This window comes from Dama dama, chromosome Y, assembly GCF_033118175.1.
Source record: "Dama dama isolate Ldn47 chromosome Y, ASM3311817v1, whole genome shotgun sequence".
Lineage (NCBI taxonomy): Eukaryota > Metazoa > Chordata > Mammalia > Artiodactyla > Cervidae > Dama > Dama dama.
In genome coordinates, this window is record NC_083715.1 from 5,737,368 (window position 1) to 5,751,921 (window position 14,554).

The window sequence follows — 14,554 nt, forward strand, 5'->3', positions numbered from 1 at the left end:
TTCAAGGAGAGTACTGCAACTTTTTGACAAGGTCATGCTGCCTTTCTGATGTGTTGATTATCTTCTATCACTTTTTGTAAATTATGTCCCTTCCATTATTTCCTAGTGAATCTTTACCCATATAATAGAAAGAACATTCATCTCAGCTGAATCTGAGGAAACAGTGAAAACTCTTAGGGAACATTAAGAATCTGTGGGAATTACCAGTTGATGTGTAAGAGAGTTCTTTAGCACTTTCCTTTTGCTGAGAACCCAAGGAAGTACAGTGAGTTCCATTAAGTCACTCAGTCCTATCCGACTCTTGCTGGACCCTTGGATTACAGAATGCCAGGCTTCCCTGTCCATCACCAACTCATGGAGCCTGCTCAAACCCATGCCCATTGAGTCAGCAACGCAATCCAAATATTTCATCTTCCGTATTCGCCCTCTCCTCCAACCCTCAATCTTTCTCAGCATCAGGGTCCTTTCCAATGAGACAGTTCTTCATATCAGGTGGCCAAAGTATTTAAGTTCCAGTTTCAGCATCATCACTTCCAACCAATTTTTAGGACTGATTTCCTTTAGAATTGACCCCTTTGATCTCCACGCAGTCCAAGGGATTCTCAAGAGTTTTCTCCAACACCACATTTCAATAGCATCAATTCTCTGGAGTTCGTCTTTATAATCCAGTTTTCATCTCTGTACTTGACTCTATACATAGCTTTGACTAGACCGACCTTTTTCTGCTTTATAATATGTTGTCTAGCCTGGTCATAACTTTTCTTCTAAGGAGAAAGCATATTTCAATTTCATGACCAGAGTCACCATCTGTGGTGATTTTGGAACCCCCAACATAACATTTCTCACTGTTTCCATTGTTTCCCCACATTTTTGCAGGAGATGATGGGGCTGGATGCCATGATTCTCATTTTGAGTGTTGAGTTTTAAGTCACCCTTTCCACTCTCCTCTTTCTCTTTCCTCAAGACACTCTTTAGGTTTTTTATTTTTTTCTCAAGTTCTCCCATATGGATCTTGTCATCTGTGTATCTGAGGTTATTGATATTTCTTCCAGTAACCTTAACTCAAAACCCTGTTTCATACAACCTGGCATTTTGTGTAATAAACACTACATATAAGTTAAATAAAGAGGGTGACAATATATAGCCTTGATGTTCTCCTTTCACAACTCGGGACCAGTCTGTTGTTCCATGTCCTGGCTAACTGTTGTTTCCTGACCTGCATACAGATTTATTGGGAGGCAGTAACATGGTCTAGTAGTCCCATCTTTTGAAGAACTTTCAAAGTTTTGATGTGATCTACACAAAGTCATTGATGTAGTCAAATAGGAGTAGATAACTTTTCTGGTGTTCTCTTGCTTTTTTGATGACCCAACAAGTGTTGGCAATTTGATCTCGGGTTCCTCTGCCCTTTGTAAATCCAGCTTGAACATCTGGAAGCTCATGGTTCACATTCTGCTGAAGCCTGACTTGGGGAATTTTGAGTAGTACTTTACAAGTGTGTGAGATGTGTATAATTAAGTGGTAGTTTGAACATTCTTTGCATTGCCTTTCTTTGGGGTTGGAATGAAAACTGACATTTTCCAGTCCTCTGGCCACGGCTGAGTATTCCAAATTTGCTGGCGTATGGAGGGCAGCACATTCACAGCATCATCTTTTAGAACTTGAAATAGGTCAACTGAATTCCACTACCTCCACGAGCTTTGTTTGTAGTTATTCTTCCTAAGCCCACATTGACTTTGCAATCCAGGACATCTGGCTCTAGGTGAGTGATCACACCATCGTGCTTAACTGGATCATGAAGGTCTTTTTTGCATAGTTCATCTGCATATTCTTGCACCCCTTCTTAGTTTCTTCTAGTTCTGTTACATTGGTACCATTTCTGTCCTTTATTGTGCCCCTCTTTGCATGAAAATTTCCCCCGGTATCTCTGATTTTCTTGAAGTGATCTGTAATCTTTCCTATTCTATTTATTTTCTCTATTTCTTGGTATTGATAACTGAGGAAGGTTTTATCTTTCCTTGCTATTCTTTGGGACTGCATTCAAATATGTATAGTTTTCCTTTTCATTTAGCTTCTCAAATCTTCTCAGCCAATGCCTTGTCATTTTGCCTTTTTGCATTTCTTTTTCTTGGGGATTGTCCTGATCACTGCTTCCTGTACAATGGCACAAACCTCCACCCATCGGTCTTCAGGCACTCTGTCTATCAGATATAATCACCTGAATCTATTTATCACTTCCACTGTGTGATCATAAGGGTTTTGATTTTACATTAATTTCCTATTTTTTGTAGGGACATCTTCACCCAGACTTTCATCAAAAAATACAGATAACTCTATATATTATTAGGGAAATACACAAAATAGAGCTGTTTGACGTTTGACTGTTTAGCTCAGATCTTAATTTCTGAATCATTGAAAATTCTCTATTTTATGAGGACAAATCTGGAAAAAGTTTTCATATGTGAATAACTGAGATTTCATATTTCATATGAGAACTTCTCTTGCTGGATTTTGAAATGTGAAATACACAGAATTCCATACTTCATATCAGAAGACCTTCATTCAAACTTTCTTGATAGAAATAAAGAGAATTTTCATGCTCAAGCATAAAAACCTGTGAGTAAATTCTATATTTCCCCTAGGGAAATAATGCAAGTTTTTCAAATGTTTAATTAACAGTATCCAGTATTTCATGAAGGAAAGACAACACAAAGATTTTCAAATGAGAAATATGAAAATAATCCATATTTCATGTTAGAAACCTGTGACCATATGTTAAGTAGACATTTTCATATTTCCTATAAAAGAATTTGCATCCAGATTTTTATAACTTTCACAAGAAAATTTCCACATTTTATGCCAGAAATTCTTTGCCCATACCTTCCTGTGTGATGTACAGAGAATTGCATATTTCAAGTTGAAATACCTTTCCCCAGATTTGTGTGTGTGAATAATAGAAAATTTTATATTTCACATCCTGAAATCTGCACCTAGATTTTCATATGTGAAACTGAGAATTTCATCCTTTATGTAAGACTATCTTGTTTCATCTGTCTATACTTGAAACAGATAATATATTCATCAAGAGGCTCCTTAGTTCCAATTATTCTTTTGTCATTTGGATAATTAAGGTTATTCATATCACCCGCATAAATTTTGTTTCTAGCTTGACTTTGATCTAGGATTTTATTTTTCATGATCTTCTCTGCACAGAAGTTAAATAAGCAGGGTAAAATATATATAGCTTTGACATATTTCTTTTCCAAGTTTGAACCAGTTCATTGTCCCATGTCCAATACTAACTGTTGCATCTTGACTAGCATACACATTTCCCAGGAGTTCTGGTATTCTTATCTCTTTAAGAATTTTTACATTTTCTTTCTTTCTTTCATTTTTTGGTTTGTGTGTGACTCACAGTGATCAAGTCATTAGCAGAGACAATTAAGCAGATATGGATAATTTTATGGCATCCCCTTGCTTTGTCTATGATCCAAAAAATCAATTAATGTGTACCTCTTATGATTAAATCACTAACTATACATTCATGCATTTTCTTTTTATTTTTTGGTCATTGTTGCTGTTGTTCTTTTCTCTCTCTTTCAAGTAGTCAAGTACTAACTGGTAATTTCCTATGAACTTGCTGTCTTACTTCTACAAGAATTAAATTATGCCCATGGCAGTCTCTGACCTTTGACACACATTGAATGGAGTTAACCTTCGAGTTAAAAAATCAGGCATCTGTACTCTGGGGAAATGTCGGGAATGTCCAAAAAATAGCTAGGTATATTAAAGTGCTGATCTTTGAGCCCAATTATGCTATTATATTTTATGTGAAAGTTCTGAATTCCTTCACGCTGAAGACAATTCCTCATTAACAGAAATTTCCAAGTGGGGAAGAAAAATAACAACAACAAAATGTGCTTGACTGAATTTTGGAAGTCAAAGTAGCACCAGTTACATGTGTGTGTATGCAACCTTCACTCAAACAGATTAATTCACATCAACTAATGATTTATGCTTTGCTGTCAAGGATAAACAAATTATAGAGCTTGCCAGGAAAAACTGAGAAGTTCCAAGAAGGAAGAAATGTAGACAGATGTGAAATGCAACTCTCTCAATTAATGGATCACAAATAATACTTCTACACTGACAATAGTTCTCCCAAAGCATCAGATAAATACTAGCAGAAGACCCTGGTTACAAGAGTGTCCCATGTGGAGTTCAGACATACCTAGGTGGAAAGGAATTAAGATGGCAGAAGGAGGATATGAGGAAGCAAGATAAAACCAGAGACTTGGGGTGGGAGATGGAGAAGCAGGGAAGAGATTTCCAGAATGAGGAAAGCCCTTTCACTAAAGGGTAAATTACTTTGGACTGAAAGGAAGCGAAGAGCTGATGAAACATAATTTTTATAGAATGAGAGTCACCCAGACAATGTGTGCTGTAGCCCTATATGGCCCAAACTGCAGTGCAGCTCAACCAGTGTGCATGGGGTCTGGAAGCTGGAACACGGGGTTTAGAGAGCCATCCTGGGAGAGGACTGCTGTTGACTATGTGGAAACGGCCTGACGGAGCATGTATGAGTAGTTGTGTAGCAGGGAATGCCTTTTGAGAATTCCCAAACTGCCAAAGAGGCAGGACCTTACAGCTGTGTCACACTCAGGAGGTAAAGATACCATTGTATCCCCTCCTCTTCCCACCTGTTAACACCAACTACAAGGCAATAGAGAAACACCAGCCAGAAGTACCACTCATGCTCCTACAACCACAGGCTAGAAAATGATCCCATTAAGGCTAAATCTCTTCTGCCCTTGGTTGCTGGCTCCTATTCATAATTGTCACCACCAGGGTTACAGCACTCCAAGCAGCTGTACAACCTCCTGTGCTCACCAAGGCAGGCCCCAGTGCTGCGTATGTGTCTCAAGGCAGACTTCTTTGGTGACCACATGTAGAGGAAACATGAAAATTACATCTGAGACAGAGCCCAGGGACAGAGCCATTAGGGAGAGGATTGGAAATCTATCAAACAAGTTGAGCATGCTGCCGTTAAATACACACGATTAATAACACAGACCCTGTATCGATGGAATACATCAAAAGACGATAAGAAGTCAAACGAAAGAAAATGCCCAGGGTCAGGCAGCTGTAAGAACACATAGGAATTTTAGCAGTTTTGAGTCTGAGCTGTCCTAGACAGATCCAGAGTCCAGTTCTCTCCATCTTTGTAGAGCTTCCCAAAGAGCTGTGGTTGTTTAGCTCGTGCTGGGGACTAGGACACTCATAGATGAGACACTAGGAAAAATGTATGACTCTTTTGATGCTTTGAATGGTTGTGTTTTTGGAGTACTAGTTTTTTTCATTTGTAGACTTCTTTGATCCTACACATTGATTTGGTCTTTTAAGATTATTTCAACCATTTTTTAAAATTTTTATGTATCTATTTCTACTTTCACTTTGGTTTCTTATTTTCTGTACCTTTTTTTGATATTGCATCTCTTCATTTTTTAAATAGATACGCATTTCCACATTAACTGTGATTTTCTGTTATTCTGTAGGGGCTGTATCTGATCTTCTTGCCAGATTTGCTTTCTTTATTCTTCAATTGACACTCTGTTCTTGTGCTGTTTTTTTGCCTTGAGATTTATTTGATTGGTTCTCTTTATGAATCAGTTGTCTTCTCTGTTGTGTTTATTGCTTGTGCTAATTTATTTATTTATTTATTTGCCACTAATCTATGTTACTGTTTTTAATCTCCTCAACCTCTTACTATGGGAATCATGGTTCTCTGAGTATAAGTTGGGTCTGATCTTCTTGGGTGCCAGCACTGAGACCAGGATCGTGGGACACCAGAGAATTCCTGTCTACAGTGAATATTAACGGTGACAGTCTCCACGAAGGCCTCCTTCTTAATCTAAGATACACTCCACCCATCTGCCTGCACAGCCCAGGACTGATGCCTCACAACATACAACAAGCAATATATAAACACAAACCAAATCTTCATCAGATAGATTGCCAAATGTCAGACTAATCCCACAGACACCTGCAAGTGACAGAACAGACATGGCCCCACCATTAGAGAGGAAAAACTCAGCTGCAGACTCAAGAACATAGTTGCCAGTCTCTCCCACTCCAAAGACCACACTAGCCACTCGACCAACATAATTATTGACTTGGAGTGGAGACTAGGAGCAGTAACGATAACCCAGCTGTCTGGGAAGAAATGACCATTAACGCAATAAGTAGGGAAATGTGAAGACAGATAAATATGTTGTGGGCAAAGGAATATAGTAAAAACTCAAAACATAATTAAGGAAAATATGGGCAAGCTCCCTGAAAAAGACTTGGAAGTAATGATAATAAATATTATCAAACGTTCTGGAAATAGAGTGGAGAAAAGATGAGAAACAGTTTTGAAGGGCCTAGAAAAATAAACAAGCAGCAATGAATAATTAACACAAAAACTGACATTGGTATACTATAGGCTAATACAGACTGTGGTAGTGCTGAAGCTAACAGAGTATTGGAAAGCAATTATCCTCCAATTTTAAAATGAAATTTAAAAAGAAACACAAGTGTTCAATCACACAACAGGCCTTCTAAAGTTATTGAAACTTATAGGACATTTCATGCAAACACAGTAGAATATACATTTTTCTAAAGTGAAAATGAAATATCTACAGGATAAATCACAAACTAGATCTCAAGTCAAGCCTTGGTAAATTTAAGACAATGGAAATTGTATTGATGATTATTATTTTTTATAAACACATTGCTATGATTTGCATACCAGTCTTTGGGGGTGAGGACTGTAAAGAACATGAACCCATGTAGGCTGACAAATACATCTCTACACGGCCAAGAGACCACTGATGAAATGAGAGAGCAAAGAAAAGAAAAATTTTAGAAGCAAATAATATTAAGAACATGATAGTCTGAAACTTATGGAGCATGCTAAAGCAGTGGAAAAGTGAAGATAACTACTACATATCTCAAGTAATCAGTTTAGTTCAGTCATTCAGTCCTGTCCAACTCTTTGTAACCTCATGAACTGCAGCACACCAGGCCTCCCTGACCAACACCAACTCCTGGAGTCTACCAAAACCCATGTCCATTGAGTCGGTGATCCCGTCAAGTCGTCTCATCCTCTGTCATCCCCTCCTCCACCTGCCCTCAAACGGTCCCAGCATTAGGATCTTTTCCAACGAGTTAACTCTTCACGAGAGGTGGCCAAATTATTAGAGTTTCGGTTTCAACATCACTCCTTCCAGTGAAAACCCAGGGCTGATCGGCTTTAGGATGGACTCATTGGGTCTTCCTTCAGTCCAAGAGTCTTCTCCAACACTACAGTTCAAAAGCATAAATTCTCCCATGCTCAGCTTTCCTCACAGTCCAACTCTCACATCCATACATGACTACTGATAAAACCAAGTAATCAACCTAAGCTTGAATGTAACACGTTTAGAGAAAGAAGAAAAAGCAGACTAAATTCCCCAAAGGTAATAGAAGAGGGGGAAAGTGATAAAAATCAGAGCGGAAATTAAAGAAAAAAAATGATTAAAAAATAGGCAAAATCAGTTTCACGGATAGGAGTCTCATGGAGAGGATAAACAAAATACTTAAATCATGGTCTAGAGTTATCAAGAAAAACAAAATAAAAAGGCAAACACTTAAATCAATCAAATATGACATGAAAAAGAAGACAATATAACTGACACCATGGAAATAACAAAGAATCATAAGAGACTACAGGAAACAACTATAAGTCAACAAAATTTAGAATCTGAAATCCACAGACAAATGCACAGAAGGTCATCTAAGAAGAAACGGAAAATATGAACATAGCAATTACAAGCACATATATTGAAACTGTGATGAAAATTTTCCAGTTAATAAAATTAAAGGCAGATGGTGTCACAGGGAAATTTTATGAACCAGTCAGAGAACTGCTAACACATGCACATCTGAATCTCTTCCAAAATTCTAGAGTAGAAGGAGAACCCACAAACTCATCCTACAAGGTCACCGTCACACTGATACCAACACCAAGATAACATAGAAAAGGAAAGTTAGAGACCAATATCATATAGATGGACAGAGGCAGACATCCTTAACAAAATATGAGTAAAAAAAATCCACCAGTACTTGAAAAGGATTGAACACCATTATTAAGTGGGCTTTATCCAAGAGATGCAAACATTCTTCATTAGCTGCATATCAATGTACACTGAAGGATTAAAACCATATGATCACTTCAATAGATCCTGAAAATACTTTGACATAATTTGACAAGCATTTGAGATTGAAACTCTCCAAAAACTGCAGATAGCAAACTACCTCAACTTAACAAAAACACACAAATCAAAATTGCAATGAAGTATCACCTCGCTCCATTCCAAATGGCCAGCATCATAACAAATCTATAACGGGGCTTCCCTGCTTGTCCAATGGCTATGACACCATGATCCCAAAGCAGGGGTCCCAGGTTTGATCCCTGGTCATTGAATTAGATTCCACATGCAGTGACTGAGGTTTGTGGCAAACAAATAAATAAGTAAATATTTATGTGTTTGTGTATATATACATATAACAATTTAAATAAATACATATATATAATTATTTGGTATATATATATATATATATATATATATATATATATAGTATTATTTGGTATATATATAATTTGGTACATATATATATTATTTGGTACATATATATATAATTTGATATCTATCTATCTATATATATATATATATACATAGTATTATATTATATGAAGGAGATGGCATGGAGAAAAGGGAATCCTTCTGCCTTTCTGAACTGTGTTAGGAATGTTAATGAATACTGCCATGATGCTGAACAGTATAGAAGTTCTTTAGATAACCAGGAATAAAACTACCATACAATCCAACAACCCCACTGTTTGGCATATACTCAAAAGAAACCTTAAATGAAAAAGACATATGTACACCAGTATCCATTGTAACACCATTTAGAGTAGCTAATAAAGGGAAATGATCTCAGTGCCCATTGAGCAGAGAATGGATAAAGAAGCTATGGTTTTTATATATGATGGAAACTGACTCACCCTTAAAGATAAACAAAATTGGGTTATCTATAGAGTTTCAGCTGAATCTAGAGCCTATTACACGCTGAAGTAATTAAAAAAACAGAAAGACCAATATTGCATACTAGTGCATATAATTGGAATCTAGAAAACACGTACTGAAGAACCCATTTGGAGGGTAGGAAGACATGCAGTCATAGAAAACAGACTTGTGGACACAGAGTGGGAAGGAGAGAATGGGATAAATTGAACAAATTGCACTGACATATGTAAAAACTGAAGAATGTAGTAGATAGCTAGAACTATAGAGGGCTCTAGTGGATTGGGTTGTGGGGTAGGAGAGGAGGTCCAAGAGGGAGATGGGAGGACTGCTCAAAAGGGAGGCTCAGCTATATATACTAATAAACGATTGACCTTGCTGGACAGCAGAAACTAACATAACATTGTAAGTCAATTATACTCCAAATTTTAATCATTTTGTTTCAAGTGAAGAAAGAAAATCAGTCCTTGGACAACTTGTGCAAATGACAAGTAAAGCATCACAGTGCATCTCAAGTAAAATGTGTGCTCAGGACTGCTTTAGTATGTATAGACAAAACAAGAAAAAAAAAAAAAAAAAAAAAAAAAACTTAAAATGAAGAGCTAAGTTAGCCAGAAAAATTTCAGACACTACACTTAAGTGTCCCTTCACTTCACTAATTTGTTTTTGCTTCTAAAAATAAAGAAGGGATTCCTAAAAGTAAACTAAACATTTATGATTATATGTTTTCATTAACCGATGTCACCAATTTATGAAAACATTAATTCCCTCAAGTTTTAATAAGCAATAGCAGAACTTTGACTTTCAGAACTATACTAAGCAGGAATTAGTAAACATAGTTTAAAACTGAGATGCAGCCCAAGAATCCCTTATTTTGTAATGATATAATGTGTGCTACTGACTGGGAAAAAATGCATAGCCTAAAAGTGGAGAATTCTTCATTAGGACTTTCATCCTAAGAAAGATTTAATCACGAGGAGAAACTTCTCAAGTATTGTAAAAAGACTGCTCTGAAGAAGGATAGGAGGAGCCAGGTTTCACAGAATTTTGGTACAACAATCAGGTATGGAGAGTGTCTGAATATTATGGTTAATGAAAGAAGAACTGGACACCTCAAGTGAATGGATTGAGCTATTTTCTATCTATGGGAAGATGCAAGAATCTGGGCTCCTTGAAATAATTCCTTTGATAAGCACCTTAACTAGGTGGAGTATCTGTTCTCTCTCAAGTCAGTTCTTTGGGCAACACTGGTGGCAGCTGCAATAACTAAGGACTTGATTGCAACTTGATTTCGTCAAGAGTCCCCTCAAGTTTCACATTTAGGGATGGATGAAATGGCTTATGACTTGAGGATTTCAGCATCCTTGGTTTACTGATATGGCTGGCAAATTTCTTGCTTCACAGTGTGCTCTATTCTCTACAACCTCAGAAAATGCTACTATCTGTAGAGAGATTCTTATACTCTAACAGAAGGTGACTGTGGGCTTCTACCTCAACAGGACATAAAGAGGACCTAAATGATTGTGAAAATGCCTAATACAGGTTTAGTACAAGTTCCAAAGAGACATGAGACTGAAAACAAAACATAAATTTGAAGAACACGACTGGAAACACTTCAAGGTCAAGGAATGGTAAACAGGAGGGGGTGTTGCATTTTCAATTCATGTATATACATATACACGCACATACATTTGTATATTTATATTTGCATTTATGTACCTACACTGAAATGCTCAAATAGGCATATACACATATACTGTGTATATATTTATCTCTACTCATATACGTGTCTATACATGTCTATATACACACACACAAACATATATGTCCATATGTATCTGAACATTCTCTGGAATATTCTCAGAAATAGGTTTTACTTTAAGGCATAAAACAAGTCTCAGGATTTTAAATCATAACCAAGTATGTTCTCTGAACACCAAGAAGTGGAGTTAACAGTTAAAAATGAGATACATGTTTGCAAATTTGTCAATGTGTGGAAAATTAAACAAGACATTTATGAAGAACCAATGTTTCAAAGTGTAAGTCACAAGGGAAGTAAGATAATTCTCTGAGGCTTATGTAAGTGAAAGTACTTTTAGCAAATCATCAGATCCTGCAAAAGTATATACCTGCAGTTATATCCCTCCTGCAAAATAGATACTGCTACCTGTAAACAGCAAAATTATATGCCTAAAGTTTTGACATATACATGTGCATGTATATTTGTAGGTGTGTGTGTGTTTGTGTGTGTAAACTAATAGTTGCCCAGGTAGCACTAATACTAAGGAACCTGCCTTCTAAGGCAGAAGTCATAAGACAGCAGGTTCACTCCATGGGTTGGGAAGATCTCCTGGAACAAAACATGGCAACCCACTCCTATTCCTTCATCTTGAGAATACCATGAATTGAGAATCCATGATGGATGAGAGTCTGTGTGATGCAGAGTGTCAGACAGGAGTGTAGTGATTTAACACACATATAGTACACATGTTCCTTTCATATATTACCAATGGCATGTTCAGCAAGAAATTGAAAATACTACAGCATTTTAAAAAAATCTGGTTCTATGGGGTTATTTACATACAATGGGATAACCATTCAACTTCCTTTTTTATGAATCAATTGATTTTTTTCCAGTTTTTAAAATTGTTTTAGTCACTCTGTTATTTTAGCAATTTGACTGCTTCATATAGCTTGAGACTTTTGTTGACAAAAATTCCTGTCCTAAATACCTAAAATTCCTCTTTATTTAGTATCTTTAATAGCAATGGCATCATATTCATTCTTAATTCAGTAACTAAATCTTCTCTTTGTGTTTGTTTAGTTTACCTAATATTCTTTTTACTAATTGAGTTTTTTGTTCAATTTTCTATGTATTTTTTTTACAATTTATATTATCTTATACCCATACTAACATTTATTGATGTCCTCTTTCTCATATATATTTCATTCTATTCAAATATATTGAATGAATATATATATTAAATATTCATATATATCAATATATATGGAATATATATTCATATATATATGAATATATAATCATATATATATTCATATATATATATATTTCATTTTGATTCACGTCAGAGTATGTTCTCATTTCCCCTGTGAGTTATTCTTTTCCTCATCAGGCCCTTCAGAATGTGTTATTTAGTTTTTCACACATTACATTTTTCAAATTTTCCTCCCATTTTTATTTCAATTTACATGGTTTGGATGACAGAGACCATATTTGGTACGATTTACATTATTGGTGGTTATTCCATGGCTTAATATAATCTCAATTCTCAGGAATAATCTGGAGATTATTCCATGTGAAGTTGAGACAGACGTATATTCTTCTGTTCTTTTTGGGTGGAATGTTCTGCACATCTGTGTTTGGTCCACTGGTTTGTATGGCATATAGGTTTTCTTTTCCCTTAGTTGTCTTATATTATTCTTGATTTATTGGAATATTTATTGCTGGATATTAATTCTTGGGCTATAATTCTGGCTTATGTTTTGCAGTCTTTAAACTTCATGTTAGCCTAAAGGCAGAGAAACATTTCCAGTATTAGGTAACTTTAACTCTTTCATGATGTGATCGTGTGTGTGTGTGTGTGTGTGTGTGTGTGTGTGTGTGTGAGTGTGTGTGTGATATACCCATATATCATTAATACAGAGATAAGGTGAAAAACTACATAATTAATATAATGATTGGAATGACTGGTGCTGAAGCTGCAACTCCAATATTTGGTCACCTGATGTGAAGAACTGACTAATTTGGGAAGACTTTGTTGTTGGGAAAGATTGAAGGCAAGAGGAGAAGGGGACAACAGAGGATGTGTGTTTGGATGGCATCACCAACTTAATGGACAGGAGTCTGAGAAATCACCGGGAGTTGGTTTTGGACAGGGGGTCTGGAATGCTGCAGTCTGAGAGAAACATCTGCTAGGAAGGTTGAGAAGAAGTCTAGGGGTCCCCAAGGAGAGAAGGGTCTGGAATTCTCAAGGAGAAAGAAAGGACAAACTTTGTTCTTTCCTATACATTCCTTAAGATTATTTAACAGTAATGTATCCTGCCTGAGGACAGTCTCTGGATTAAGCCTTCTGGATAATCCTGTTATCTTAAAATGAAAATTGTGGGAGTAGGTCTGCTTAGGGCTTTACAACCTCCAGACATCCTTTTGATTCATTGGCGAGTTTATAACTCCACTGCTAACACTAGCAATGGGGTATCTTTCTACCCCCTTCTTATGTCAATGTCAAAAGCTTTCTCTATCTTCCTTATGCTTTAATAAAACTTTATTACACAAACACTCTGAGTGATCAAGCCTCATCTCTGGCCCCAGAATGAATTCTTCTCCTCCAGAGGCCAAGAATTCTGGCGTTTTCTTGAGGTTCAGAAACAACCTTTCATCTTGGAGGCTCATCTGGGATTCTTTAGGACAAGGTAATGAAACTTGGAGCTCTAGTTCTTTGTTCTCTCAGCGAACACGTTCTCTGCTGTACTTTACTAACTCCATGGTGTGCTTGCAGGAATGAATGAAATGCCCTGCGTGAAGCAAGTCTGGAGCCCTGCTCTGTGGTTCTGTTGGGACCTCATACAGCTTATGGCAGAAATCTGTCAGGGGTTTATACCGACCTGCCAATTCCAAGAGGCACCCAACATCTCCTTAGTTGACAGACCAGAAACGGGGAAAGTATGTGGGCTGAACCCTCCTTTCTCGGTTAAACTTTTCAGTCTCATTGACCATTTCATAATTCCTTGGAAATTAGAAGTAGTAACTTAATCTGTTGTCTTATAGACTTTCAAGGGATTTGTGATCTATGCTGTTACTGTGTACTGTTACTTAACCCCAAACTTGGATTGGTAGTCCAGAAGCACCTTGCCTCGTTAAGAATAGACAGTTCAGAAGTTAGACAGAACTTTAGCTACAAGAGCATCTCTGAGGTTAAAGGTTTCTCCATTTGGAACCACATTCCCCCCCCCCCCCCTTTGGTAATGCTGGCTCTTAGTGGACCAGAGGAGGCTCTTATGCTGGTGTGGTGACACTGGGAAGGAACATTTCTATTCTATGTTTGTATCAGTTTTATTGTGGTAAGGAATAAACTCAGGTTCATTCACAGGCACTTAGGTGATGGATGTTTCCCCTAGCGATCTTAGCCTGGGAAGCATTCCGGAAGGTTACTCTAATCACACCCCAGGTGGCAGCAGAGGCAATGAAGATTTTAATGGTGAGGAGGGGATGTCAGTCAGGGATGCCATCAGGTCTACCCCTGCTGCATTTCCACCCCCTCTCGGTGGTCGAACTGGGAGGGATGAGTATGTCACCTGCATGGCTAAGGGACAGACTAAGTCTGACCAGGAAAGAAAAGCTTTGGTGGAAAGTCTGTCCACACCCCCATCCAGAGCAGGGAGGCATGCTTCCAGTAGAAAGTAGGCACTGGTCTCTCTCACTCTTT